Below are 15000 nucleotides of genomic sequence, written 5' to 3'. Positions count from 1 at the left end.
TTGCATTGACATATTCCCAAATGACGTAATAAAGCCCCATCCCTCCTTTCTTTCTTCCTTCCTCGCTGCCTGTCTGTCTGTCTGCTTATCTATCTGGCATTGACGTATTTGGAATCGAGTCAAGTCGTTTGCATTCTGACGATCATTTTCCGACATATTCGGAAAAGAGAAGAGACGTCGCTGAACCGTAACGGTAAGTAACTCTTGCAGGGCGACACACTCTTCTTCTTGGTTTGCCTTATGATATATTTTATGCATTTACAAAAGATGCACGATCCTAGATAAATATGAGTACAATTCTATGTGTTCGTCCATGTACATTTGTGTGTGTTCAGGTAAGTGCAGCCCACTTTTCATTCTTTACAGATGTGCTGATATGTTTTTAGATGACTGTGGGCTTGATATATATATATATATATATATATATATATATATATATATATATATATATATATATATGTATATATATATATATATATATGCATATACACTGTATATATGTATATATATATATATATATATATATATATATATATATATATATATATGTGTGTGTGTGTGTGTGTATGTGTATATATTTGCATATATCTGTGTAAATGTATTTGTGTATATATACTGTACGTACATATGCAAACATATATGCACATGCCTGTGTATATGTACGTATATATATTGTAAATACACAAATACATTTACGCATATACTTGTATTTGTAAATTTATAATACATGTATTCATATTCAAACACACACATATATATATATATATATATATATATATATATATATATATATATATATATATATATATATATATATATATATATATATATATATATATATTAGTTCAAATCGGGTGCATCAAAGAAGGAAAGTGATCAAGTAGGTAAAACATGTGTAGAGATCATTATATTTTTTCAGAAAGGTTCGCCATCCGTTTTGGAACTCTGCTTTGAATAAAATATTATCCTCTTTTATTTTATATATATATATATATATATATATATATATATATATATATATATATACATATACATACATATATATATATATATATATATATATATATATATACATACATATATATATATATATATATATATAAATATATATATATATATATATATATATATATATATTAGCAAATATGGGAAAGTATGGCAGAAACCACAGGATTTGAAATGCTTGCTTACCTGGATGCGTGAAACATCACACGAGATTGGGCTGAAGATAAATAGAAGAAAGATAGAGATGATGAGAATAGAGTATGCAATGGAAGATGAAATATCATTGGAAGGAGAAAGGATTAATGAGGTAGAATCATTCAAGTATTTAGGAACTATGGTCTCCAATACAAGGTCTTTAGAATTAGAGTTTAGTGAAAGATTGAAAAAAGCAAATCGGACAATGGCTAGGTTAAGTAAAATTTGGAAATCAATTCGCCTAAAATTTAATATAAAAATCAGACTATATATCAGTTTAGTGAGATCGGTGTTACTCTATAGACATGAGTCATGGTATGACAATGAAACAATCTCCAATATATTTAGTAGATTTCAGAACAAAGCCCTCAGAATGATATTGGGAGTTAAATGGCAGGACAGGATTAGAAAGTAAACTATAAGAAAGATTACTCGAGGGCCATATGTGGATGAGATCGTGATGAGGGGTAGATGGAGATGGTTTGGGCATGCTCTTCGGACTCCCCAAGAGATATTAGTTCACCAAACATTCAGCTGGTCTCCACAAGGCACTAGAAGAGTTGGAAGACCCAGACCTACGTGGCTGAGGACTATGAAGCGCGAAGTAGGAGATGGTGAATGGAGAAGACTGAGTTAAAAGCTCATGATAGAGACGACTGGCGAAATCTAACCGAGGCCCTTTGCGTCAACATACGCAGGAAGAGATGATGATACACACACACACACACACACATATATATATGTATATATATACACCTGTGTATGTATGTATGTATTTATAGACACACACACACACACACACACATATATATATATATATATATATATATATATATATATATATATATATATATATATATATATATATATATATATGTGTGTGTGTGTGTGTGTGTCTATAAATACATACATACATATATATAATATATATATATATATATATATATATATATATATATATATATATATATATATATATATATTCATAAGACAACTCTGAATTATCATCTTAAACCATTGCTAGTACTTTGTAGATCGTTTTGATGACTAAACATGTTCTGGACTGCGTTACAGATTGTAATTTAGTAGTTTGATACTGTACTCTGATTTTATATTTTTTAATTACCATCTATTTTCAAATTTCAAGGATCGTCCAAGCACCTTCCCTATATCCAGTCTGAGCCATTGGAAGGTCTGTTTTATATAGTTTTTTTTTTCTTGATTTATAAAATATTTTCAAGTTTTCGTAAAGACGTATACAATCGCATAGGCCAACCTTGGAGGAGTAAAGGCCATTATTCTTCCAAGAGGCCAACCGGTTTTACCGTACTTTATCTATAGTTTACTTACTGGTTGCTCTGTGTATATCCTTAATATCCCTATGCATTGCAATCCTTTGTATCATCTGTAAGTTGGATGTTGCTATTTGATATTTCAAAACACCATTGGCATCAGGATGCATGTTCTCGGTCGGCTTTTTTATTAATTCTGCTGAAAGATTCGTCTATTTTTTTTCTTATCATTAAACATATTACTGATGTAACGATTTTCTTTCTCACGATGTATCATCTTCAAAGCACTTTTGTTCTATCATGGCATTGTTAGATAATCACTCGGGAAATATTTCCAGGTTTAGCATCAGGATTCTTTTGCAAGAACTTAGCGAGAAAAATAATAGCATTTTTTATTCTACCGCAAAAATTTATCAAGAAAATAATAACATTCTTCTCTTTTGAGTTTCCAAGTTGATATTTAGGAAAAGACGGAGATTCTCTGGCGTTTCATTAAATTCAATGGATACATGCAAGGTTCAGGAATCTTTGGTAAGTAACAGAGGTCACGAGATGATGTCACAGTCATGGATAGATGCAATATTAGATATGAATATACATATATATATATATATATATATATATATATATATATATATATATATATATATATATATATATATATATATATATATATATATATATATATATATATATACTGTATATATATATATTTATATATATATATATATATATATATATATATATATATATATATATATATATATATATGTGTGTGTGTGTATGTATGCCTATATATAAAAGAAATTTGTACTCTTTTCCCAGAGAACAATCAAGCTAGTGTAGTCAAAGATTGCATTACCTGTATTACTGCCGAGAGCGCTTATGAGCAAACTGAGCTTCGATGAAAATCCCTTGTTTCTTGGAAGCGTTTCTCACTTCGCATCAAATGCCTAGCATTTTATATAGGGTACCACATCGGGTCCAGATTTCACCAGAAAACTTGCTCTAGAAGCCTCTATGATGTGACCGAATTGGACGTTTTAAAAGGAACCAATGAGAATATAAAACAATTCATTCTTTGGCAATGTCGATTATCCATGGTAATTAGCTCCATCCACACAGGGTATACAAGCTTCTAGAAGAAAGACTGGAAGGTGATGGGAAACAAAGCCTTAAGAAAACTAGAGGTTGGACAGAGTTAGTTCCGACAGGAATCTCCCCTTCAGACGACAGACACCCATCTCCAAAATTTGTCACATGTGTGACGAAGAGAAGCAGATAGCCCTTCGACTTGTTCGAGCCTAGAGTCATATAACAACGTTTGAGCAACTGAACATAACTCGCCACCTCTCCATGCAGGAATTTTATTGCTCTGCATTCTATGCATTGGTTTTCTTTGAAAATAAGTTTATAGATAAACGTGTTTTTTGTGAGTTTTTAATATCAAATTCTCATATTTCCATTGCTTTTGTCGATTACATTTTGCTTTGAGATTGAAAGAATCTGTATTGATTCTGAGAGCGTAACAATCAACGATCTCTCTCTCTCTCTCTCTCTCTCTCTCTCTCTCTCTCTCTCTCTCTCTCTCTCTCTCTCTCTCTCTCTCTCTTTCACTTGGAACTTGCAACAATCGATTATCAACCACGAGCATAATTCACTGGTTAGGGTAAAAGAAACAAATTGTACTTTTAAGAGAAGGTAGCCATACTGTTTTTTACTTGGCTCTTCTCAGATGTGAGCCGAACACGTGGGTATTTGCTCTACAAGGATAGAGACCGACAAACAGATAGAGAGGATGTTAAAGATATCTGCAAATAAATAGGCAAAAAAATTCATATTGATTCAAGCGATGTCCCAAAAGACGAATCCCAATTCCCAGTTTGTTTTTAATCGCCAGAAGGGGTGAGAGTCTCGAATGAGTACGAAGAGTCCTCCTCCAGTCTGAAGTGAGTTTATTGCCCCAACACGGAACCCTTGAGCCGTAAGTCTGGAGAAACAGGTGGGTCTCCGTATCAGCATCCTGGACTCCATTGGCCCCACTTCACTTTCCCTGACGGTATCCGCTGCTTAAAGAGATTTCTTTTATTGTTTCTAATAATATTCAACGTCTTAATCCAAATGCACAGTGCATCATTTTATGAAAATAAAATGCATAAGGACCTACACTTATTTTTGGATTTAGGGTATCATTAGAATTTCCCTTTGTTTCTTTTCCCTGGTAAGTTTGATTTACTCCTTAAAAGTTTGTAATCACCGAAGGTTTACACGTGAAGTTGTAAACTTTGATATTTTCTTCCTGCTTCTGTACCTTTCCTCCCTTTACACGGCAGGTCAGTCTCTTCCGATATTAAGCTTCCCCCCCCCCCCCCCTCTCCTGTTCCAGACCTTTCCTATTTCTTGTTTTCATCTGATCTGGGCAAGAAAAGGGCGCTCAAGGTGACCATCTTATTTGACTTTACCATTTATAAATTTCAGACAGGCGACTTGTACCTCCACCTAACGACCGGGATGCCACCAACCCTTCACTTATTACGAGTGTGATAGCTCAAGGGGAGGAAGTCGAAGTGCTCAAGTCAGGGGCCACATGGTTTGGAGGTAAACTAGAATCCGAGTTTTATAAGTTTCTTTCTTAGTGAAACGTAATCTCTCTCTCTCTCTCTCTCTCTCTCTCTCTCTCTCTCTCTCTCTCTCTCTCTATCTCTCTCTCTCTCTCTCTCTCTCTCTCCTGCTGTCTTTACAATTTCCCAAGTGCTGCATTCGTGGAGCCCTAGGATTAGAATAAGTAAGATTGACAAAGGATAACACTTGAATTACACATTGGTAACGTTTCTTAATGTCTAAGTTTTGTCTCATTTTTTCTTAATTTTGCTTGAATTAAAGCTTATTGTTTTCTCAAGTTGTCTGAGAAATTTTTGAATAATCGTAAACAAACAAATCCCTGTATTCATAAGCCCCTCTGTGTATATTTACGAATACGTTGGTATTGTTTATTTTATGAGGTTCCTTCACATTTATTTATTTAAGAGTTAAAAACTGAAATTGATAACCACGGAATAGATGCCCATTTATTTTTTGCTGAATGTACCACTTTCTTGAGATGTAAGTACTACCTGTAATGCACTTCTTATAAGATATAACAACGCACTACCAATTCATGAAATAACGTTTTCTTCACATCCAGTAATGAAGAGACTAGTATACGCTTCTTAGTAAAGAAGTAAATGAAACTTTGGTAGGGGAAATTAATATAGAGGGTTAGGTTCCCAGTTTTAATTTTCCTAATCCTATAATTCTGTAGAATCGGTGTATTGATTAAGGTAACACATTTGTATTAATAATGGATCTTTCCAATAATCTTTGCAACTGTCATCTAGACACTACCCAGAAAAAAGCCTAAACAAACTTAACAGTGATAGAAATTATCATGAGAAACAAAAGAACAATATTAACTAAGTATTACCCAAGAAAGAGCTGTCTTCTTTTCTAGATCTTTATCGGATTCACCATCTCTTGATATGAAAACACGTCATAGAAAATGATATTGGCAAGTCTGACACCCACTTTGCTTCAATATTTATTAGAGGACCCGTTGATATTACGCTCTCTTTTCATCTTTTGCGGCTGTCTCTATATGTCAATGAAGTCTTGTTGTTAAGGCAAAAGCAATCCTCAGAGCAAGCGATGGAGTCCTTGGTGGGGAGCGATGTTCATATCACTTGACGCATAAGGCAGCTCTCTTGACTACAATCTCATTCTGTCTGAGTTGTAATAATGGAAATGATTCTCATATTCAATTGGTGTTCTTTCAGCACTTACTTTTTTCTTTTCTAGTTTCTTTCTGCTGTTTTCCTGTTTCAACTTTATGCTAAAATAAAAGGTAAATAACTATCTAGGGATTTGAATCTAAACTCTTTGTTATAACAGCGTAATATATATATATATATATATATATATATATATATATATATATATATATATATATACACTGTATATATATATATATACTTATATATATATATATATATATATATATATATATATATAGCTAGTGCGTGTGTGGGCGTGTGCGCATACATGTATATACCTATATGTATATATCATAAAGAAATGATTAGAAATGATCCATTTTAAAATTGTTTTAGTTGTTTTTATCCTATGAGAACATTTTATCTCAGCACGAGACGTTGCCAACTAAGATCTAGCCTATGGGCTAAATTCAGGCTTAATTATGGTTTTATAAAACAATATATCGACAATTGATTTTATGTCCTTTATATCTTAAACTGTTACAAAGTAAGCGTTTGGCATAGATAGTAAATAGGGTATAATTTAAGGTTTAAAGGTAACTCATGAATGACAGAAGCAAAGGACAGTGAAAATGCACTAATTTGGCAATGCTCTAGAGACTGACTATATGGACATATGATCACCGCCCAAACCCAGGCAATGGCTGCTGATGACTCAGAAGGTAGACTTATAGGCTCCCCCAAAACCCCAATCCATTACTCACAAGGATGATAAGGTTGTAGACAAAAATAAACTATCGAACTTGAGCGCTGGACATGGACTTTTTCAATAGGCCACCCCGACAAAGACCTATTTATGAAAACAGCCAGAATCCGTAAAGAATAGTGAACCCTTCAAACTTGGCTACATCGATCATGCTATTACAACTTTCTCACGGTCTTCCATGTAGCCTACCTCAGAAAAATATTTACGACCTTATAAAGCTTAATGAGAAAACGCTACTAAATAGATTAAACTGTTTAGATTATATTGAATGAGTCAAAAGGCATTCTTTTAATAGCGCCTGCTGCCATTTTTATTAAAAAATCTTATTAGCATAGAATGTTTTTCTGCTTTTGATATTGCCTTCTGCACATTAAATGGATGAGACCAGCGAGTTTTCCTTCAGTGTGGGTAGAGAGAACTAGTGTAACAGCTGCAGGAGTTTTACTTTTTTTAAGTTTACTTGCCATCGCTATCACATTGAAATGGTGCTTACATGTGGTTTTCTTTTACTGTGTGGTAAGGTGCTTGAACAGACGTTGTGTAAATTTTAGACAGAGAATGTATTAGGTTATACGGATCAAATGTTTTAAGAAGGATTTTGTGAGCATTCGGAAAAAAAAAAAATCGGTGCGTGTGGTATAGAAGGACAGCAAAAAATCTTATGATAGACTTGATAGGGGGCGATTGGTGGTAATGTTGTCCAACCAAGAAAAGAAATATATTTAGAATGAAGCAAACTGTTTATGATTGAAGAATAGCGAGTATGAGAATAAGTCTATGAGGGCCTGTCTGGTTTGATATAAAAATGTGACATACGTAAGGATATGCGATATCTCCACGGCTGTTTAATATCTATATGAAGAGAAAGATACGAGAATTGGAGTAAAGACTACATATACAGATGCAAAGTTATATGATAACAAGAATGAATCAAGGGGCATGTGAAATGTTCGTTTGTTAATGGGATAGTGGAGAGAAACTACAGTGTTAACAAGAGGAAAGAGTTAAGAGTAGCTGTTAACATGAGTAGGCCTAAGTTTATGAGGGCCAAGAAAATCTCCTGGGACTAGCAACCCCTTAAGACTTGCCGAGAACCAGAAGCCTTAAGAAAAGAAAAAGATATACCGTTTAGAGAAAAATGACAAGTATGGACTTGCCGAATTAACCGTTGTCATACATCGTGTTCCTTTTCTATCTCGGTAACATGCAAAGCCGAAAGGAAGCGTCATATCCTTCTTTGAGCTTTCAACCTCTCCACTTGAGGGTCCGACGAGTCGGTTGGTACATTGGTGTTAGGAGGGGGGTGTGGACTGTCACTGCAGTGGTTTTGCCAGAGCGAGATGATTAGTTCCTGAAGATAGATGGAAGCTCTTGAGATAGTTACAGGCAATGAACGATGCTTAAGGAGCAGATTTTGACAGGAGGTTATCAACTTAGGCGTTATATCCCACAGTGTGTCCGATAATAAAGATCTTTAAACACTATGGTGATATATATTAGAGTACTTATTTGTATGCACGCCTTAAAGACTATAGTTCCTATATCCATTTTTTCCTATATCCACATCCTAAATTTGAATTTGTTTTTATAGTGGTTTCAAAGACATAAGGAATGTTTGGTCTATGCATTAGTCTTGAGTAGCAGTGACTGAAATTTTGAACTATTATTGAATTATACATTAAAGTATTATATTAAAATACTTCTTACGAAGATCAGAAAGATTATGAATGAGACTGCCTGATTAATTAAGTCATATACAATATGTGTATTAATGTATTGTAAGCCCTCTTCCAAAAGTCTTGAAATTCTTTCGTACACACACACACATACACGCACACACGCACACACACACAAAATGTAGGATTCTTAAAACAATAATCATTATTATCACTGATTTTAATGATTAAAAGTTGTTGTTGTCTTTGATAGCTAAGCTTTAGTTTTCAAGCAATGCACTGTCATCATAAGGCTTAAGGTCTCGTTATTTCAACATCTTTTAAAACTTAACTTTTTGATCGAACCTACTTTTCTGTTTCCTTTCTAAATGTTTTCTCTTCCTTTCCTTAGTTAAGAAAGAGAGAAAATTATCGACAAATCTTCAGCAAATCCATCTTTCAAGTCATTCTGTTACAGCAAAATATGCAATATTGAACGAGAATGTGATAGAGATATGGCGAATGTTTCCTTAAGGAGTTAGGGTGGTAATACGATCTGGTCATTGAACACGCAAAGACTATTCCATTTCACTCAGAAGGCAATAATGAAATATTGAAATTGAGACCAAAGTTTATTGGCAGCACGGATTCTCTCTCTCTCTCTCTCTCTCTCTCTCCTGAGAGTCTCCATGAACTTCAAGTTTATACTTGCAATTCAATTTATCTTAGTATTCCTGTTGTACTATATACATATTATATACTAGTGGTAAGTGTCTCTCAGGGATAGGTAACAATCAAATTCTAGTTTGTCTCTCTCTCTCTCTCTCTCTCTCTCTCTCTCTCTCTCTCTCTCTCTCTCTGTGTGTGTGTGTGTGTGTATATATATATGTGTATATATATATATATATATATATATATATATATATATATATATATATATCTATGTATATATATATATATATATATATATATATATATATATATATATATATATATATATATATATATATACGTATACATACACTAGTGCTAAGTGCCTCGCAAGGCAAGAATCAAGTTCAAGATTTTTTCTCTGTCTCATTCAGAGCGTCCTTGATAGCAAAGGATAAATCTGTCCATGAACGTATAAGGCTCACCAGGAATGGGCATCCCCTAATGTGTAGGCACCTCTCTGGAGAAGCGATGGCACTCATCTCGTTAGACTCCTCTTGTTATTTAGTGGATGCCCTTAACCTTGCATTCCTGGACGCTCGATTGGCACTGTGGTTTTCTTCCTGCGGTTTCTGAATTTTCTTGTTTATGTTGTTGCTGTGGCAAACAATTTTATCTCTGTTGCGAAACTGTTTATTTCTGATCTTAGCTGAGATATCCCTGACGATGAGTCGAGATTGGAGAATTATGTACAAAATATATCATAAGAATAACTTTGCATGTTTCATCAATTACATATCATACAATACTATCTATTGCGTACATATTCATCAATCTTTTCTTGACTAGTACTGTCATCGAACAACCATTACTGCCATCAGATCGGTGTTCCAATATCCTGAGCTATAATGGTTTCAGTTTATCGGGCTTCGAATGATGCTGACTCACACGTGTTGCTTCTCAGCCTTTTGATGATAAACTTCACATATTTGACGGTTTATTTTAGTTTCTTTCATTTCGGCTTGCTTTCTCTTACTTAAGTACACTCGCCTGCAAAGAGATCGCTACCTTGTTCGAAATGTTTCGCTTAAATGGTTGTCAACTATTTTCTTTTTTATATCGTACACATGTTACTTTTTCTCTTGGGAATATTTTTAAAGTGATACATACGATGACTTAATTTCTTTTCACAATAAAAATCATTATCATGTTTACATAATTTAAGAAAAGCGAGAAACAACAGGAAACATTATGAAACATTCTGTTCATTTAGGAACGTGAACAAATTAGTAGCCTATATATCGTAAATTATAGGACACGAAATTACTTTATTTATTTAATTATTATATGTTCACTTATATTTATTATCATTACGTTCAATTATTTTGATGCCGTTTTTCATATAATTTAGTTAAAGTCTACTTTTTTAGAATAAAATATCTATCATTATTATAGTTTTTACTTCGATCGATTCTGCAAATAACGTCACCAGATTGTGCGTAAAAAGGGAGAAAACTAGTAACCCAGTCAGCTGATTAAGTGAAACCAGGTCAAGTTTTTATTTTAGGGGTCAAAATAGAAGAGAAAATTGTTCTTTAGCACTGCGCAGTTCCATCATAAATATGCACAAGGCCAACATAACGAAAGCAAATATAGCGCGGCAATTAAACATAAACAAAACAACAGTATATCGATGTTTAAACTGAATTGGAACTGGGAACCGAATGCAGGGACAAAGTAGACCGAAACTCACCATCCAAGGAGAAGACGAATTGATTGTCGATTTTTCTTGTCGTCATCCATTAACTAACATTTCAGTTATTAAACGGGAACTAAATCTTCTTGTTTCGACAGATAATATCCGAAGAAGAATACATAGAGTTGCCATTCACCACTTCAAACCAAAAAGGAAACCATTTTTGACAGATAAACACCGTCAATAAAGGCTCTTTTGCCTTCCCCCAAGGCCAATGAATTCTGGAGAAAAGTGATCTTCTGTGACGAAAAAAAAATATTTTTCTTGGATGAACTCGACAGTCTTCACTGTTATCGCAAATGGAATACTAGGCAAGATTCAAACAATGTAAGGGAATTTTTATCACAAATGATCTACAAATGCTACAATACAGAATCATAAAATTAGGCCTAACATCTAAAAGATTCTCTCCCTTAATATTCAAATAAACCTTAGGCCAGTATTTGTTTACAAGAGCACGCTCTCCATGTACTCCAAAATTATGCAATCCTACAGCTCTCCTCTTTTTGTACAGTAATTGGGAGGTTCTTTAAATGCTGGGAAAGCAAAAAATAGCAACATATGTTGCGCAAGGGGGGAGGGGGAGGGGTTGGTTGAGGGGGTACTAAATGACCTAGAACCGACATCGTCAACATAGTTGAACAAAGAGAAGTTCGTGGCGTCGGCGTAAATTTGGTATATATTCAAAATATATACTAAATTAAAAATGGATCAGTTACTCAAAAGTGTCACCATTTGTGAATTGTACATTTTATTTGGTAAATACTTGACAATGAATGTTATTTCTTTTATAGAAACTTTTTATGAGAATGACTATTTTTGCTGCGTATGTCTGTATTCATTGGCGGGAAATTGTCGGGCATCCTTATACAATGGTCAATAGATGGCGTTAGTGTAGCAAAACGTCGTCTTAGAAATTAGTCATTCTCAAAATAGTTTCTTTAAAAAAAAAAAAAAAAAAAAAAAAAAAAAAAAAAAACATTTTAATAAGATCTATTATCAAATATTTACCAAATATAACATATACAATTCACAAATAGTGGCACTTTTGAGTAATTACTCGATATTTAATTTAGTATATATTTTGATACATACCAAATGTCCGATGACGTCACGTTCTCTTTGATTGACCATGTTGACGATGTCGGTTCCAGGCAAGGCCGTCTCTTGTTCCAGGTCGTTTAGTACCCACCCCCCCTCCCCCTCTTGCGCAATATATCTGGCTATTTTTTGCTTTCCCAGTATTTAAAGAACCTCCTTATTGCTATACAAAAAGAGGAGAGCTGGGGATTGCATAGTTTTGGAGTAAATGGAGAGCGTTCTCTTTTAAACAAATAGCCCTAGGCCTGATGGTATGTACAATGCACACACATATAAATGTTAGGTTTATTGCTATAAGCAATGCACACACACATATAAGCCCAAACTTATATATATATAACACACACACACACACACACACACATATATATATATATATATATATATATATATATATATATATATATATATATATATACATTTATAATGTTAGGCATATATATATATATATATATATATATATATATATATATATATACTGTATATATACATATACACACACACACACACATATATATATATATATATATATATATATATATATATATATATATATATATAGATAGATAGATAGATACACTGTTAGAGCCATGTTGATCCGGGAACCGGATTCTATATATCTTGTTATGGATAACGGACACATCCACAAGTCTAAATTAGTATCAGACTTGTTAAACAATCGCCCTGAAATTATTAGGATTGACTGGCCTGCTTAATCCCTCGATTCAAATCCAATAGAAATACTTTGGGCAAAGATGGTAAGCCGCTGGGATGCTATTAACGTCAAGAATAAGAATTCTTTAACTAAGCATGCAAAATTAGTGTGGGAATTACGTAGGCCTACACGTCCTGAAAACTATTGTGAGAGTCTCGTTGGGCCAAGTAATAGATAAAGCAAGAGGTCATATGAAATTCTGAGAGAGAGAGAGAGAGAGAGAGAGAGAGAGAGAGAGAGAGAGAGAGAGAGAGAGAGAGAGAGATGGCAATTACTTATGTAGATTAGGATGTAGAATAAATTATTGTCTATCATATATGTTTAATTTACCTATTCAATAATCCTATTCTATTTTGAAAGAGAGAGACTGACCTGAGTAAAGCTAGTGCGTGGAATGAGTTCTGTACACACTCAACGGGGATTCGTCTTGCTCTGATTGAACTCTAATTATTGTCATTGATATGGTACAGTACAAGTTAATTCTCTGCCCAGAAAAAAAAGTTGCCAGATACTTCTTTTTCATTATTATTCCGTATTCCAGTAATAACTTTTCTTCATATTTTAGTGTCCTTTTTGCCTCATAAATGTAACCTTCAATTCATGCAGTGTAATTTCATAGAATAAATTAACAGTTTATGAACAAATTGAATACTTTGTAGCTATACATTGGAGGGGAAAAACGTGGGAGAACAAACATGCAAGAATTCACAAACATAAGCACACACACACACACACACACACACACACATATATATATATATATATATATATATATATATATATATATATATATATATATATATATATATATATATACTGCATGTATAATGTGTGTACTGATACGAAGATTGAATAGATCTCTTTTATGATATAGGGCCCATGAAAATGGTTTAGTTTAAAATATTAAATGCTAATGATTTGTAACTCAAAGATGTTGTTGTATTCTAGACAAGAGCTGGATATATCTCGATTTTCCCGGTTTTGCTTATTGCATGATAATCTAGAGGAGATTTCCTGAATTCTATAGGAGACGGATCTAGGAGTTATAAAAGAGAAAGAGGTAGGCGTTAGACGGGAGAATTATTTCAGCCATCGTCAGGTTTAGACTGCTTTTGAGGTGACATAATTTGGGATAGATGTTGTGATACTGCTTTTTATGCATTACTTACAACGCTACTAATTTTCAGAAGAAAACAAGTGTTCCTGATTAACATCTTTTACATGTCATATTGTGAGACTGGGTTTCCGAAAGATTTATAGCTGACCTTCATGAATTCTTTGTTTCCTCTCGTCACCCGAGTCTCGCATCATATAGACATAAACCTCAGGAATGTATTAAGCTGGTTTTGTGTAAATTATTATTAATGGGTAAACTGTGAATATTTTATGAATCTTGTAAAATCTTGCAAATATTAGTCTTATTATTATGTTTGCTGACTACTATTTTCTTTCGATGTTATTGTTTTACTATGTTCATTGCTGAATTGATTAATAAGGGAATAAAACGTTGAAGTAGAATTTACATATAGTACGTTTTAATACAGCTGACCGTAACATGTGTGTACAGTACAGTATATTTGTATGTGCCGGATTATACCTGTCTGTCTGTGTAAGTGTGTGAGGATAGTTCGATTTCTCTTAATCTTCTATCTAAGATTTCTGTATCCTTGTCAGTTATCACTACACCTGTATATAGGATGTCTGTACACCTATACCCTTGATTTGAGTTCGTTTCAATTTACAAGACTGATTTATTTGAAATTTTGCCTTTTAAAGTAAAACTAGCAAACCTTGACAATATGATTAGCAAATGAGTTTTAGACTGCAATAACAGAAGGATCATGTAAGGTCAAAAGCAATGCTTTTATATATTTCTAAGAATATCAGATAAATTTTATATTTCCATGAAAAGGCTGCAGACAAGTGTCTCAATGTTTAATTAAGTTTCTGTAATTTCTGAATCATCTCTGATAGTTTGGTGTACAATGCTATATTGTATAATTCTATTCTGTTTAGTCCGTAGAAAATAGTTCAGAATTTCATTATGTTCAATTCAGTGAGGTTTTATACACATATTTTAGCCTATGAATTGCATCATCAAAGCCCTCCTTTTTA

At 33.4% G+C, this 15000-nt stretch overlaps 1 protein-coding gene across 6 annotated transcripts in view; it reads left to right on the top strand.

The window, feature by feature from the left end:
- Nucleotides 1-15000, top strand: part of LOC137631139 (multiple epidermal growth factor-like domains protein 6) — a 238290-nt gene that overhangs the window by 57555 nt on the left and 165735 nt on the right. Inside the window, exon 2 of one of the 6 annotated variants that reach the window (XM_068362808.1) lies at nucleotides 4971-5090. The exons of the other annotated variants lie outside the window; for them this stretch is intronic. The gene's annotated coding sequence lies outside the window, so the exon portion shown is untranslated. The remainder of the gene's footprint in view (nucleotides 1-4970; nucleotides 5091-15000) is intronic. 6 annotated transcript variants of the gene reach the window in all.

The sequence above is a fragment of the Palaemon carinicauda genome, chromosome 39 (assembly GCF_036898095.1).
Source record: "Palaemon carinicauda isolate YSFRI2023 chromosome 39, ASM3689809v2, whole genome shotgun sequence".
Classification (NCBI taxonomy): domain Eukaryota; kingdom Metazoa; phylum Arthropoda; class Malacostraca; order Decapoda; family Palaemonidae; genus Palaemon; species Palaemon carinicauda.
This window is presented reverse-complemented; position numbering and strand designations above follow the sequence as displayed.